Source organism: Leopardus geoffroyi, chromosome A1 (genome assembly GCF_018350155.1).
Source record: "Leopardus geoffroyi isolate Oge1 chromosome A1, O.geoffroyi_Oge1_pat1.0, whole genome shotgun sequence".
Classification (NCBI taxonomy): Eukaryota; Metazoa; Chordata; class Mammalia; order Carnivora; family Felidae; genus Leopardus; species Leopardus geoffroyi.
In genome coordinates this window covers 27,229,160-27,242,464 of record NC_059326.1, presented here as the reverse complement: position 1 = coordinate 27,242,464, position 13,305 = coordinate 27,229,160, and the positions used below count along the sequence as shown (strand labels likewise).

The following is a 13,305-nucleotide window of genomic DNA, read 5'->3' as shown; positions in this document are numbered from 1 at the left end:
CATCCCCCTCCCCCCAGTACGTCCTGCGTGCCTCACACTTCAAAGTGCGTCAGTCATGAGGCCCAACAAAGAAGGGTGCAGAGGGAAAACGGGAATTTACCAGCACTGCAGTGAAATCTACTTTGGTTTCTCAGTAGAAATAAAAGAAATAAAAAGAAAACCCACAGGAAAGGGCCATTAGGGGAGAAAACATTTGTCACCTTGGACCGAATAAAAGTCCAACCAAATGAAATAAATGCCTGTGGAAAAAGACGTGTCGTTCTAGGGAAAGTACTCTGTTCCTTCTCCCTTGTTCTTCATTGAGTTTTTGTCCACTCAATGTACCAAGCTTTACCCTCTCCCCTGTTTATTTTTCCACCTATGAAAGATGCATGGATTGAATTCAGCCTTCGGGTAGGTCTTTGTTGGAAAGTACTTTCAAAATAAAAGTGTTTTACTTGGCACTATCTCAACAGCAAAACGTGTCCTTCCAAAATAAAACGCTTGCTTTGCAGCAAGCTTTTTTTTATTGAGTAAACAACAATATTGTTCGCAACTTTTCAAGCGGTTCATATACACGTATTAAAAGACAACGAAAACTCTGTTCTATCATTGTAAATCAGAGGGTGAGTACCCCCCTTGGTAGAGCTACATGAAAACTCTCTGGTCGCTGAGGCTTTAGAATTTAGAAGCTGTCATAATAATCATACTAGTTGATATTGACAGATGAGGTTTTGATTGTTAGTGTTTCAAAATAGAATTTATCCACAAGGCCTCTAACTAATTGATAGCACTTAACAAAATCTGATATATATAGACATTCACTATAAATTTATTACATCTATTCTGTTAGAATTTATAGAACCCCAAAATAAAATTTGTTTCAAGCCCAAGTGGGGGATATTTTATTTCTAATATCCTTGTAACATTCCACAGAGCATACAATAATAAGTATGAGAAGTAGCGTATCAAATTTCTTTTCATTTCTTTTATCTGTCTCCCAGTGAAATCAAGGGATTACAGTCTGTGCATATTCTACTTCCAGAGTTCTTATTACAATGGGGTAGGACTATTATCCCTTTTAAAAATATCCCTCAAAATTAATATCTTCACTAAGAGAAATTAGAAAAAAAAAAAAATGAACACAAACCTTAAGACCTCCGGAGGATCAGAAGACAAATATGTTCTCTGAGGACTTGGTTGAAATAATGCACTCACAAAAGTCTTTTAAATGGAAGCTGTTCACAAAGGGAGTCCCATGGAAGACAGTGTGGCTTTGACATGCCACGTGCTTCTGGAAGGAAAGAAAAAAGCGCACCATTAGGAAGTATCCAAGTGCTATTATTACTGCCAGTCCCAGCCATCATTGTATTCGCATCAATTGCTATTATTAATATAATGGTAGGAATTTCTGTAATCCTGTGTCCCCCAAATCTTAGTTGTAAATGGCAGGGTAGGAAAGTAAGCTCTCAGCTCTGTATCTGAAAACTTTTAAAAGCCGGGAGTATTTTACTAACTCTTATTTTTCTCATTATCTAAGCAGGCTAGGATTGAAGAACTGTACATGGGGCATGAGGACAGAGGCAGCAACACCGGAATTTAAGGGATTCCGACCAGCACAGCAAGGGCCTGCATACGTACGGGCTCTTTAATTTGAACCACAGGCCTGCAACTGGGAGAGAACTGGCTCCATTTTACGGATGAGAAAACTAAAGCACAGACTCCTGATGCCGGGCTTAGAACCCAGGTCTGTAAAAGTCCAAAGGCTTCTTGGCTTGCTCTTTTCCTCATTTGTCTCTGTGGCCTATGTGATTTAGAAAATATATATATTTTTAATTTTTATAGTGTTTATTTATTTTTGAGAGAGAGAGAGAGAGTGAGCATGAGCAGGGGAGGGGCAGAAAGGGGGAGACACAGAATCCAAAGCAGGCTCCGGGCTCTGAGCTGTCAGCACAGAGTCCAACCCAGGGCCTGAACTCGTGAACCACGAGTTCATGACCTGAGCCGAAGTTGCATGCCGAACAACCGACTGAACCACCCAGCTGCCCCTAGAAAAATATTTCACAAACAGAATTGACAAGAGAACAGACAATGCAGCAATTTATTAAATTAATTCAAATATCATTAAATTTAGGACATTTTCTTTCCTAATTTGCTTTAGTTTTATGTATGGTACCGTCTTAATTGAGTCACAGGAAATACAGACTCCCAGTTGTAAGCAGGGCAGCCTTTCTCCCATCTTTGATCTTGGGTTTTCTTGCTACAGATGGGAATGGAAGCCACACCTTCTGTGGTATCTCTGATTCCTGTATCTCCTCATGGCTATATCCATCTTGATGGCTGAAGGTGACTGGGAGGGCTGGGCAGGGCACCATCTAGATTCCCATTCTCAATTTTAGTCAAATGTCTACATGTTTCCAGTCTCTCTAGTGCCAACGCAGCCCCTTGGCCTACCCTGCCCCCCCACTGGCTGGCCCAGCATCCCCTCTTACACGGTGTTTCGGGGTCATTGCCCACCAATAACAACTTCAAAGTCTCCCTCGAAGTTCCAGCTTTTTATGCCACTGACTTCCGAGTATTGGGACTTTTAGCTCATGTCCACACCGCGTTTGGGGAGCTCCTCAGAAAAGCTTTGAGAATGATGGAGCGAGAAGGTCACACATAACTTTAACAAGTTTTTGTTTTATTTTTATTTTTGGCAACAAAAGCTTAAGTCATGGATAAAGAAATAGGGAAAAGACGATTGATAGCATTTTCAGAGGTCTGTAGGACTGGAGCCTGGGATTGTTACATCGGGGGGAAAAAAGAGAAAAGAACAGAGCCAAACAGAGCCGGTTTATCTTTGCATAAAAGAAGGAAGAAGGGCTTGACAAAGAACAGGGGAGGAAAGTATTTGGACCACGGGATCTAACCTAAATGACAGGAATGAAAATAAATAGAAACTCTTCTTAAGACCTCATATACTAGCGTTCTGTTTTCTTCACATCACTCAGAAGCAAAGTTTCAGGTTCTCTGCCTAAAGCTGCAGAGCCTGTTTCCCATAAAATCCCAGGGGCAATTTTCAAGTATTCACTCAGCCGCTATTGATTGCTCCATTTATTTATGAGGTGATCAATAAGTCAGAAAACTCCAAGAATATTGAAATGAGCAAGACAGTCCTCTTCTCAAGCCTGTTAACTTTCCTGGAAGGGGATATAAGTAGGATGTCAGAAATTATAAGAAGGGCATACGAGTAAGTGTTTGAAAGAACGGGGTCTGGACCAGACTACCTAAGGTTGTTCCTGTTTCATTACTTACTAGCTGCTCGACCTGGGGCAAGGTATTTAACCCTTTACCCTCAGCTTTCTCATCTGCAAAATGCAGAAATGATGCACTTCCCGCGCAGGCTGTTGTGAGCATGAACACAGGTTATACGATAACCTATATAAAGCGTTAGGCAAAATGACCGGCACAGAGTTAAGAACCCATCGAACGTTAGGGAGAAGTGATACGACTGTACTGCCAGATAACAGACCGGCATGATGTCAGTGAGGCAAAAAGCGCTCCAGAGCTTTAGGAAGTTGGAGATCCTCTCTGTAGGGGATGAAGGGAATCAGGAAGGCTGCAGTGGGAAAGGTAGCATTCAAGATCAACCGTAACTAAACACGCACGAATGATTAGGCTTTTATAGAAATCCTCTGAAGATAATTGAAAAGCTAGGAAATGAGCTACTTTAGGGAAAAAAATAGGCCCATGAAATTAGACATTATTTCCCAGGATTTGGTGTGAAAGTAGATATCTACCATAACAACACAGCCAGGGAATGATGCAAAGAAGAAAATATATGTATCGCTACGAACAAAGATATAATATCTCAGTGAACCCTGTTTTGTTCAACTGTAATCCAAAATGACACTATGGCTTTTAATGGAACTTGGCAAGCTCTAGACATACCATTTTTAAACTTAGCTTCAAATTTAAATCATAGGGCTTGCGACTCAAATCTCCAATGTGACCTTTACAGGGCATTGTTCAGGAAAACATGCCTGTCGCTGTGCAGAGGAACCTTTTATTCTGGAAAGTATAATGAAAAGATGGACTGTATTATTATAAGCACAGAGCCACAGAAGGATCGTGACTTTTGATTCTCTAGAAGCAGTGAAAACAAAGACTCTATTTGATTTTGCGTCATTCATTTCGAGATGTTGTCTTATCCTGTTAAGGAACATTCCCATTTCCTTCATATTCCGGACTTTATTCAATTCAAAAGAAGCTTAGCAAGAATCGCATCATTTATGGATTTAAAATGCAGTCCCGGGGCGCCTGGGTGGCGCAGTCGGTTAAGCGTCCGACTTCAGCCAGGTCACGATCTCGCGGTCCGTGAGTTCGAGCCCCGCGTCGGGCTCTGGGCTAATGGCTCAGAGCCTGGAGCCTGTTTCCGATTCTGTGTCTCCCTCTCTCTCTGCCCCTCCCCCGTTCATGCTCTGTCTCTCTCTGTCCCCAAAAAATAAATGTTGAAAAAAAAATTTAAAAAAAAATAGTAAATAAATAAAATGCAGTCCCTCTGAAGTCCCTTTTTAGGGGACTTACTGAGCCATGCTACTTTGTCCTTGCCGGACCCATATGATATCGTACTAAACAGAAGAACTGGAAGCCCATAAGGCTTGAATTCTTCCCCATCCTCCCTGCTTCCTGGCCCTGGGGGGTCTGCGTGAGGAGAGTGAATCTGCAAGACACCTGGTAGCATCCTTCCCTTTTCATCCTTCTTTATCCCTTCCACCGAATTAGGAAATCCCACCAACTTATCTTCCCATTCATCCAACTCACGATGTTATACTTCACGCGCTACCATAAGCTTCTAGCTGGTTTTCCTTCTTGTAGCTCGTCCTGAAAATAGTCAAAAGATGAGTCATCCTCTCTGACTGGTCTATGGTGGTGATAAACAAATATCTGGAGAAAAAACCCAAGTGAATGGCTACATAAATGAAATAAAATCCAATTCTTTTTTTTTTTTTTTAATTTTTTTTTTCAACGTTTATTTATTTTTGGGACAGAGAGAGACAGAGCATGAACGGGGGAGGGGCAGAGAGAGAGGGAGACACAGACTCGGAAACAGGCTCCAGGCTCTGAGCCCTCAGCCCAGAGCCCGACGCGGGGCTCGAACTCACGGACCGCGAGATCGTGACCTGGCTGAAGTCGGACGCTTAACCGACTGCGCCACCCAGGCGCCCCAATAAAATCCAATTCTAATTATGTATATCCACTACTGAAGAACCTACAATGGTTTCCTATTTTCTCAAGCATCAGATCTAAGCTCCTTGTTAAGAAGAGATGTTCCCACCATCCTCTCTAACTTTAAAACAGGCTGTTTCTGACCTAAACCCTTGGGTCAAATAGAAATGGTTTGTTTATTATATTACAGTGAATCTCACCTAGGGGTACGTCCCAATCATCCAAGTCTACTGAACTGGAATCAGCACGTGAATGGTATCACCATAGGCATTTTAAAAAATGCTCCACAGGTGATTCAGATCAGATGTACATCACTTGTTAAGAACCATACTTATTCGTATGCCCTTCTTGTAATTTCTGACATCCTACTTATATCCCCTTCCAAGAAACCTAACAGGCAGATTACCCTCCTCTGCCGTCTCCTCTTTTGCGTACGAACCCATCTTTCACAGCACACTAGAGGCCTCCCCTTCAGTGACTCTCCCGAGGCCACAACAATATTTTATCCCTCTCCTGGCTTCTCATTATAGACTTAAAATATTTTAAACTAGAAAGATCTCCCATTGATTCTCTTGCTTGACTCTCTGCTAGTATCACACCCTTGTGTAATCTCCTTGTCCTCCCCACCTTGAGTGTGGGCTGGATTTAGTGACTTCTAGTGAACAGAATATGGCAAAGGTGATGGAAAGTGACATCTCTCTCGTGCTCTGACTCTGATGATAGCAGCTGCTTCATCGTGAACTGCCCAGTGGAGTGACCCATTTGGTAAGGAACCGAGGGAAGTTTCCAGCTGATGACGAGCAAAGAACTGCTAAGGCCCTCAGTCCAACACGGGAGGAACTGAAACCTGCCAGCCACTGAGTAAGCTTGGAAATGGATCCTCCCCCAGTTGAGGAGGGTGTCCGTAGATCCTGCCCCAGGTGGGATGACTGTTGGGTGGCCCAACACCTTGACTAAAGATTGTGAGAAACTGTGAGCTGGAAAATTCCCCTAAGCCATGCCCCGATTCCTAATTGTGATGGTTAACATTATGTGTCGACTTGGGCAGGCCGCAGTATTCAGATGTTCGGTCCAAACATCAATCTGGATGTTGCTGCGAAGGTATTTTTTAGATAAAATTAACATTTAAATCAGTGGACACTGAATAAAGCAGATTACCCTCCATAATATGAAGGTTACTCTCCAACCAGCTGAAGACCTTAAAAGAAAACAGACTGAAGTATTCCAATGAAGAAGGAGTTCCGCTTGCGGACTGCCTTTGGACTTGAGCTGAAACATAACTCTTCTCTGGATCTCCAGCCTGCTGGCATGCTCTGAAGATTTTGGACCTGCCAGCTTCCATAATAGCATGAGCTAACTCCTTATAATACATCCCTCTCTCTCTCTCTTTCTGTCTCTCTCGATAAATAGACCTATAGATGTATATGTGCATAGGTATGTGTATATATGTACACAAGCATGCATCTACATGATATACACACTCTTGATTCTGCTCTTCTGGGGAACCTGCTAAGTTCCAGGATAATCTGTCAAACAACGATACATAACTAATATGAGATGCCTCCCCACTCTAGTACTTATCAGACTGAGTTATAATTACTTTTTAAATTCCTCTATAATCAGAGCCTTATAGCTCCCAGTACTAAGCCTGGTATATGGCAGGTATTCAATACGTATTTGTTAAATAAACTAATGAGTAAATGATAAAGCTTCAGCAGCAGTGTCTTCATGTAACCACCCACTGCCAAAACAAAAACAAAAACAAAACGAAGGCAGCAATTCCCTAATTTATTGTCTGTAGTCCCAGGCACCTTCAAAAAAGGTACAAATAAATATAAGAATTGTAAGATGACATGTAGATCCCTTCAAAGGTGAGCAAAGGAGTAGACATGAAAACTGTGACATGTTTGGAGACTGGAGTGGAGGCTTTATGGAGTTGGAGAAGACCAGAGTGTGACCTCCAGAGGTGCAAATGTGAAATTTTGTAGCGTGGCTAAGGGGCAAGGCTACTGCTAAGAGAGTGAATTAGAGTCAGCAGTGAAAATACCGAGGAAGGGCTAGCCAGAAGAAAAAGGCAGGAAATGGAATTCCATCTAATTGATGGAATTTCTTCTATTCATACTAAGACAAAAGAAGTAGTGAAAGATTATAAGAATATTTTGAGCCAGGGCCTGGGGACAAGTGTAAGAACACTGACAAAATGTAGTGTTTTTCCAGAGGGGAACAGGCAAGTGTCTGCCTGCCTAGGGAGTGGAAGGCAATAATGAACTCGGCTTTGAGGTATGCTGAGTTTGAGAAATGTCACATTCCCTCCTATGTTTATGCATACTGAAAACCCAAGGTTTGATAAATCTTTCCCCAAAGATTAGTTCAGAATTTCAAAGACTAGGTCTTTATTTTTTTTCCAGCTGGGATATAATTTACATATAGTAAAATGCACAGACCTTCAGTGTATATACTTCAATGAGCTGTGTCAAAGATATACTCCCAGGGAACCTGCATACCAGTTAAGATAAAGAGCATTTCCATCACCCTTGGAAATTCTTCTCCAGTTAAGTCCTCCCAGAAGGGGAGTTCTGATTTGTGTCACTATAGATAGTTCTGCCTATATGCGAAGTATATATACATAGGATCATAGAGCATATACTCTTTTTTGTCTGGTTTCTTTTGCTCAACATAATGATTATTGTTTATTCTTGTTGTGAAATGTATTGGTTAATTCATAAGAATTACTCCACTGTATAAATGTGTAGTATTCCCTTGTATAAAAACACCATAATTTGTTACCCATTCTCCTGTTGATGGACATTGAGGTTAATCCAGCGTTGGCCATCCTACACAAAGCTATTATGAACAGTCCTTTTTCTTTTTTTTTAAGTTTATTCATTTATTTTGAGAGAGAGAGAGAAAGCTGGGGAGGGGAAGAGAGAGAGGGAGAGAGAATCCCAAGAAGGCTCCGAGCTGTCAGCGCAGAGCCTGATGTGGGACTCGATCGGAGGAACCGTGAGATCATGACCTGAGCTGGAATGAAGAGTCTGATGCTTAACCAACTGAGCCACCCAGGCGCTCCTATTATGAACATTCTTATATAAGACTTTTTGTGGATATATCCTCTGTTTTTATTATGCAAATAGGCATGAGTTCTGGGGCATAGAGCAGGTACATGTTTCAATTTGAAAGGAACCACCAGTTTTCCAAAAATAGCTGTTCCTATTTTACCCTTCACCAGCACTGTATGAGAGTCTCTACATTCCCACGCCCTCGCTGGCATCTGGTCACAAGTGGTTTTATTTTTATCTATTCTAGTGGGCAAGAACTGGTACTTGAGTTTCCATTTCCCTTAGGGCTAATCATGTCATTATTACATCTTCAAATGTTTTTTGTCCATTGTAATAACTTTTGTGAAGGTTTTGTTCAAGTAATTTGTCCTTTAGGGGAAGGGTGTTCTTTGTCTTTCTACATTAACTTGTAAAGTTTCTTCATATATTCTGGACTCAATTCCTGTGTCATACATACGTATTACAAATTGTTTTTCCAGTCTGTGGCTTCTCTATTAACAATGTCTGTTCATAAGAGGGAGTTTTTTGTTTTGGTGAGGTCCACTTTGTCATTTATTTTTCTATAGTGTTAGTGCTTTTGGTACCCTAAGATACAGTTGCCATATTTCTAAAGCACAGTTCTACATTTTTTTTTCTAGAAGCTTTACAGTTTTTGCTTGTGTGTAAAAGCCTATGATATACCCTGAATTAATTTTTGTGTGAGGTAGGCATTAAGTTTCATTTTGTTTCAATACAGTTAATAAACTGCTCCAACATCATTTGTTGATAAGCCTTTCCTTTATCCTGCTAAATTGCTTTGGTGCCTTTGTTGAAAATCAATTAACTATATAATTGCTTATTTCCTGACAGTTGATTCTGTTCCATTGATCACTTGCCTATCCTTATCTAATACCATATTTTCTTAATTACTTTAAGAAGTCTTTTATAGAAGTCTTGAAATCAGGGAGTGCGGGTCCCCCAACACTGCCAGTCTAAATTTCAAAAATGTTTGACTCAGTAAAAAAAAAAAAAAAAAAAGAAAGGAAAAATGTTTTCATACTTTTAAGTCCTTGTATTTCCATATAAATTTTAGAAATTGTCAATTTATACCAAAAAAAAATCAACAACAAAATCTTTTGGGACTATGTTATATCTGTACATAATTTTAGGAAAACCCAACATTTTAACAATTCTGAGTCTTCCATTCTGAAACATGATATATCTCTCCACTTACTTAAATCTTCTTGAATTTTTTATCAGAAATGTTTTATAATTTTTAGTGTACAGGTCTTATACTAGTTATTTAAATATATTACTACTTCACGGTTCGATACTATTATAATCAGTATTGTTTTAAACTCCATTTTCCAATTGTTTCTTGGTGTATAGAAATAGAATTGGTATTTTATATTGAACTTGTATTCTGAGACCTTACTAAATTAAATCAATTTTTGCTAAGTTCAAATAGTCTTTTTAGGTTCCTTAGGATTTTATAGATACACAATCATGCCATTTGTAAATAGAGACAGTTTAATTACTTCTTCCTTTCAATCTGTAAGCTTTAAAAATGTCTTTTACTGGTTAACCCTATTGCATTGGGTAGGATCTCCAGGACATTATTAAAATGAATTAGTGAGAGCAGACACCAATGTCTTCTTCCTGATTTAGGAGGAAAGCATTAATTGTTTCTTTTTTTTTTTTTTTATAATTTTTTTTTTTCAACGTTTATTTATTTTTGGGACAGAGAGAGACAGAGCATGAACGGGGGAGGGGCAGAGACAGAGGGAGACACAGAATCGGAAACAGGCTCCAGGCTCTGAGCCATCAGCCCAGAGCCCGACGCGGGGCTCGAACTCACGGACCGCGAGATCGTGACCTGGCTGAAGTCGGACGCTTAACCGACTGCGCCACCCAGGCGCCCCAAGCATTAATTGTTTCAACATCGTTGGTTGTAGATGTTTCATAGATGTCCTTTATCAGATTAAGGAAGATCCCTGTATTCATAGTTTTGCTGACACTTTTTATCATGATTAGGTGCTGAATTTTGTCAAATACTATTTCTGGATCGATCGATATAATCATATGATTTTTAAACTGTATGTATTTTTTTTTAAATACTGATTAAAAAAAAACTTTTTTTAAGTTTACTTATTTATTTTGAGAAAGAGAATGAGAGAGACAAAGAATCCCAAGCACGGCTCATGCACGGCTCGATCCCAAGAACCGTGAGATCATGACCTGAGCTAAATCGAGAGTTGGCTGCTTAACTTATTGAGCCACCCAGGTGCCCCAGTGGACTGATTTTTTAATGTTAAATGCATACTTGCATACTTGGAATAAATTCAATTTGGTCATGATATATCATTGTTAAATATATCACTGCATTCTATTTCTAATCGTGAATTAAATATTTTTGTGTCTAGGGTCGCCTGGGTGGCTCTGTTGATTGAGCGTCCGACTTCAGCTCAGGTCATGATCTCACAGTCCATGAGTTCGAGCCGCGCATCAGGCTCTGTGCTGACAGCTCCGAGCCTGGAGCCTGCTTCGGATTCTGTGTCTCCCTCTCTCTCTGCTCCTCCCCTGCTCATGCTCTGTCTCTCTCTGTCTCAAAAATAAATAATAAACATTTAAAAAAACTTAAAAATAAAATAAAAATAAAAATAAATAAAAAATATTTTTGTGTCTATAGTCATAGGGATGTCAATGTGTAATTCTCTCTTACAGTGTTTCTTCTCAGGATTTAGTATTCAAGTTACACAGACCTCAGAAAATGACTTGGAAAGTGTAGTCTCTAACTCTATTTTCTCTACTTGCTTCAGATTTGTATTATTTCTTCTTTAAACGCTTGAAGGAATTCACTAGTGAAACCATCTGGAACTAATTTTTTCTTTGTGTGAAGGCTTTTAATTATTAATTCAATTTATTTAACAAATACAGAGCTATTGCTGTTTTCTATTTCTTCTTATATCAATGTTAGCAGATTTTATCTCACTAAACAAGAAATTTGTCCATTTCATCTAAGATGATTTTCTTTGTCTCTTACTGCTTCTCACATCATATAATAACAATTCCTGGACTCAGGTCTTTTTCTTTCCACTTTACTAAACCAAACACATCTCTCCTGACTTATTTAGCTAAATGTTGTATTTTCCTTTTCTGTGAGCTTCTCTAAGCCCTTAATGTTTTAATCTTATACTGCCTTAGTTTTTCATTATCTTTCATTATTAAATCTCTGCAAATAGACTCCTTGAAGGCAGAAATTACATCTTTAACTTCATTGTCCTCCATAGCATCAAGCATGCTTGCTTAACATTAAATAAATATTTTGAGAGGACTGATTTGCCCACTCTGTGGGTTACTCTAAACATCTACTGTGGAAAAGCTTGGAGCATCTCATAATTCCAGGAAGCATGGAAGTGTTAAAAATAATGATAATAATGAAAACTATTTGGGGGCATGTCAAAAGGCAAAGTAGCCAACCTGAAAGAGTTTCCAATGGCCAAAACCGAACCGATTTGAGAAACAAAATAAATAATAATAACATTGGATTATGTAACTTAAAAATAAAATAAATACCAGTGAGTCCATAATGATATAAAAATAATTGAATAAATAAATAAATGGGAGAAAAGAGACAAGTCTTCTCGCAGAATTTCAGACAAAAATGTAGAAGGAAGGAGTCAAAACAGAAAATAATTGCAACACCCAGTAGTATTTGTTACAGGCCAGATTTAAGGATGAATACTAAAATTTTAGTGGGCAAAAACTTAAACAAGAACATGATAGTTGTATAGCGTCTAAGACCCCTAAAATATTAAAATCACTCTAGTCATTTTAACGTATGTCCAAAAGTCTTTGATACTCTTCTTTCTATTCAGGAGATGGAACTTAATTTCTCCCCCCTTGACTGTGTGCTAGCATTAGTGACCTGCTCTAAATAAATATAATATTGAAAAAGAAAATAGTAACTGTGAAGGAATCTGGCAGACAGATCAAGTGATCAAGGTTCATATCACCAGTAAAAGTCATGAAGATATCATGTACCTCTGAAATAATGAGAAGGGCACTTCACCTCTGTGGTATTGTTCCCTAGGATCCAAAACCCTAGTTCAATCGTAACAAAACCTCAGGAAAAAGCAAACTGAGGAAAATTCTACAAAATACCTAATACCCTTCAAAACCGTCAAGGTCTTGAAAAACTGGGAAAAACTGTGAAACTATCACAGATTGTTGGAAACTAAGGGGACGTAATCCCTGTGCTATTATAGATGGGATCCTGGAACAGAAAAGGAAGAAATGAAAAACTAGTGAAGTCTAAATAAAGTATGGATTATAATTAATTGCACCAGACCAAGGTTAGTTCATTAGTTTTGATAAATGTAGCAAGGTTACATAATCATAGCACAAGTACCATGAGGGGGATCTGGGTAAAGAGTATACAGAAACTCTCTGTATTATCTTTCTTCTTCTTTTAAAAAAAAATTTAATATTTATTTATTTTTGACAGAGAGAGAGAGAGACAGAGTGCGAGTGAGGGAGGGGCAGAGAGAGAGACACACACACAGAATCTGAAGCAGGTTCCAGGTTCTGAGCTGTCAGCATAGATCCCTACATGGGGCTCCAATACATGAGCCATGAGATCATGACCTGAGCTGAAGTCAGATGCGTAACTGACTGAGCCACCCACATGCCCCTCTGTATTATCTAATTCTTCGGTAAAAAATTAAAATTGTTTAAAAATGAAAAGGTTGTTTTCTTTTTAAACTTTTAAAAAGCATCTATTGTATCAGACCACACATTTATGTTTGGATTCACTGGAAGTCTGTGCTCCTTGTATTTATATTAATAATTGAATTTATGCTCCCTTTTGTGAAATATACAGTCTAGATTGGATTTAAAACTACACATCAACATTTTTAAGAAATGGACTAAATAAGAGCAACTTATTAGTAACAACATTAATAAAAGCTACACCGGGGCGCCTGGGTGGCGCAGTCGGTTAAGCGTCCGACTTCAGCCAGGTCACGATCTCGCGGTCTGTGAGTTCGAGCCCCGCGTCAGGCTCTGGGCTGATGGC

The 13,305-nt window shown here is 39.3% G+C and overlaps 1 protein-coding gene across 11 annotated transcripts in view; it reads right to left on the bottom strand.

The window, feature by feature from the left end:
• The window catches only part of ENOX1 (ecto-NOX disulfide-thiol exchanger 1), a 557,584-nt gene that overhangs the window by 272,834 nt on the left and 271,445 nt on the right, over positions 1–13,305 (bottom strand). For all 11 annotated transcript variants that reach the window (XM_045477335.1, XM_045477409.1, XM_045477389.1 and 8 more), the window contains one exon: positions 1,130–1,273. The gene's annotated coding sequence lies outside the window, so the exon portion shown is untranslated. The remainder of the gene's footprint in view (positions 1–1,129; positions 1,274–13,305) is intronic.